The sequence below is a fragment of the Gekko japonicus genome, unplaced genomic scaffold, assembly GCF_001447785.1.
Source record: "Gekko japonicus isolate JY-2015 unplaced genomic scaffold, Gekko_japonicus_V1.1 scaffold10, whole genome shotgun sequence".
In the NCBI taxonomy this organism is placed as follows: domain Eukaryota; kingdom Metazoa; phylum Chordata; class Lepidosauria; order Squamata; family Gekkonidae; genus Gekko; species Gekko japonicus.
The window spans coordinates 2405516-2408812 of record NW_015167526.1 but is presented as its reverse complement, the minus strand read 5'-3'; positions in this window follow the sequence as shown (position 1 = coordinate 2408812).

Sequence of the window (3297 nt, the reverse complement as noted above, 5' to 3'; positions counted from 1 at the left end):
GGACTCGTTACTTTGGTGGAGTGTCCCTTCGAATATCTTCCAGGGAGCACCCTTCCACCCTCCGTCACCCGAAGTCACCATAACGACGGATGCTTCCCTGACAGGATGGGGTGCACACTCCATGGGCCTTTCCGTTGGAGACAAATGGGACACGCAGATGAGGAAGCGACACATAAACTTCCTCGAACTCCTGGCTATACAACACGCTGTCACCAGCTTCCTACCTTTAATCAAGGAAAAATGTGTCACGGTCTTCACGGACAACACCACGGCCCTTTCTTATGTCAACAGACAGGGAGGCATTGTTTCCCTACGCCTCTGCAACCCTGCCATCCAGTTGTGGGAGCTTTGCATCGCCAACAACATTTTCCTCACAGCCACTCAAATTCCCAGACACATGAACGTGCAGGCAGACCATCTAAGTCGAGCAGGACTCAGCCTTCACGAGTGGGGGATGAACCCAGCATACCTCCTCCCACTCTTCCAAGTCGATGTCTTTGCCACCAAGTCGATGTCTTTGTCACCAACTCCCCAAGTCGATGTCTTTGCCACCAAAAACAACAAAAAGTGTCCTCTGTTCTGCAGTCGAGGAGGCAGGGACCCACAATCTCTGGGAGACGGTCTCCTTTACCCTTGGTCCATGGGACTTCTTTACCTATTCCCTCCTTTACCTCTGCTTCTGAGAGTGGTCCACAAAATACTCAGAGACGCCGCGGACTGCATCTTAATAACCCTATGGTGGCCGAGACAACCTTGGTTTTCAACAGTCCTCGAGTTATCAGAAGGGATATACCATCAATTCCCTCTGGCTCAGGACCTCCTCCTCCTTTCCGACTTCCCCTTTCTACATCACGACATACCACAATTGAAACTGACGGCATGGAGAATAATGTCACCGAGTTCTCCACCCGCGTAGCGAACGTTCTCTTGAACTCGAGGAAACCTACTACGCGGAGGTCCTCCTCTCCCTAGTTGACTCGGGACTTTCCCATTCATTGTTGAAAGTTTATTTGGCCACTCTTTCGGCCTACCATGTTCCAGTTGACGGATGCACTTTGTTTTTCCATCTGATCTCAAAACATTTTTTAAAAGGTTTATTGCATCTCTATCCTCCTGTCAAAACTCCAGTCGCTCCCTGGGACCTTCCTCTAGTTTCTGCCAGCTCACGAGGAAGCCCTTTGAGCCGCTTGCAACATGCAATCTCAAACTTCTAGCATGGAAAACGGCCTTTTTAATTGCTGTCACATCGGCTAGACGAGTGGGAGAAATATTGGCTTTCCGGCGCGATACACTTTACCTGTCGTTTTTGCCGAACGGAGTCCGCCTCGTACCGGACATCTCCTTCCTGCCGAAGGTGGTGTCAGAGTTCCACCTGCAGGCGGAGGTCTTCCTCCCTGATTTTTTCCCAAATCCAACATAACCGGAAGACAAACTATTACACAGTTTAGATGTGAAGCGGGCTCTCCTGTTCTACCTCAGTAGAACACACCCAACTAGATGAGACTCGCAACTGTTTGTCTCTTACGCGTCAGCACGGCTGGGCACTCGCATCACGGCTCAGCGCCTGTCAAAGTGGATTGTGGGTCTCATCCGTCTATGTTACCTGATCGCCAAACAGCCATTGCCTGGCCCTATCAGGGCTCATTCGACCAGGGCTGTCGCGACTTCCACTGCCTTCCTCCAGGGAGTGCCCCTGACGGACATTTGCAAAGCCGCTACGTGGGCCACGCCTAACACCTTCATCAGGCACTACGCCCTAGACGTCCGTACAAACACCAATACCAGCATGGGATGTCATATTCTATCTTCGGCTACGCAGTAAAAGACCTGCCAGCACCCTCCTCCAGGTAGGCCACTGCTCGCTTATCTCCCATGGGTGTGAAGCACAGAGACCACGTCGAAGATAAGCAGGTTGCTTACCTGTAACTGATGATCTTCAAGTGGTCATCTGTGCATTCACACCACCCGCCCTCCTTCCCCACTGCTGTCAGCTTTTACATTTTTAATAGGGGTTGATTTGCAGCGGTTTGAAGGAACTGGCGGGATGTCCGTGCCCACCCCTCTGGGCATGCGCGGTGGGGTTCCTGCCATGCCCGAGGGACTGGGCATGAAAATCCGTTAAAAGAGCTTGCTATAGCACCAATCGATCCAACGCGTGTGCACTAGATCCCATGGGTGTGAATGCACAGATGACCACTCGAAGATCATCAGTTACAGGTAAGCAACCTGTTTATCGCAAAAGGAATTTACTTCCAAGGAGACATGCACTGGATCAGGTCATGCACAAATTGAGTTAGAGAGATTCTTCTCCTGAGGCATTCTGGAGGCTGCAGAGTCCTAGAAAGCCATTTAAAACTTGACCATCCTTGGATGATGTTTTTGAGTGTGGGACTGAATTCCTTTTTGGACAGCGCCATCATGTCCCAGCCGACTTATAGTGACCTCCCTGTATGATTTTCAAGGCAAGAGACATTCAGAGCTGGCTCGCCATTGCCTGCCTCTGGGTGGTGACCAACGCTCCCTCTAAGCTGTGGAGTCTTGTGAGCAAAAATTCTACTTTGTGAGCTGCTGGCATTAAAGTTGTGAGCAAGCGATTTGGCTGCTGCACAAATTAGTTTGCTCTGGAGCCATCCTTCCTGAGCTGTGACAAAAATGTGTGAGCCGGAGGCTAAAAAACTGAGCTAGCTCACACTAACTCAGCTTAGAGGGAACACCGGTGGTGACCCTGGATTTTCTTGGCAGACTCCCATCCAAGTACCAGCAAGAGCCAACCTTCCTTTGCTTCCAAGATCTGTTAGCCTGGGCTGTCCAGGTCAGAGCTTTTTCAAAGATCCCTGTTAATCTTCTTCGTGGTCTCTGTGCTTCACACCAATGGGTTTAGTGCGCCTGCGCTGACCCAACTGGTGCCGTAGCAAGCTATGTTTCAAAGGATTTTCGCGCGAGTCCCACTGAGCATGCGCAGGAACCCCAGCGCGCATGCTCAGAGGGGACGGGCGCGGAGATCCCGCCAGTTCTCTCTCTACCGCCGCGTTGAAAGGACCTTCTTGCCTTTCCTCCTGACCGGATAGCTGTTACTGCCTTCGGGCCTTTACCTTATTTCTTGTTTCTTAGGATCATCCTCTATTTTATTTTCTCTACTTCAGTTTACTTTAAAAAAAAAAAAAAGAAGAAGAAGAAAAACGAGAACTTTTGTTTTTCTGAGGGGAATCTCCTCAGGCCTTCGGGCCTTCCCCCCCCCTTCCCTCTTCACTTTTCCCCGGCATTCGTCTCTTCCCACCGTATGGAAAAGAAAAAGAA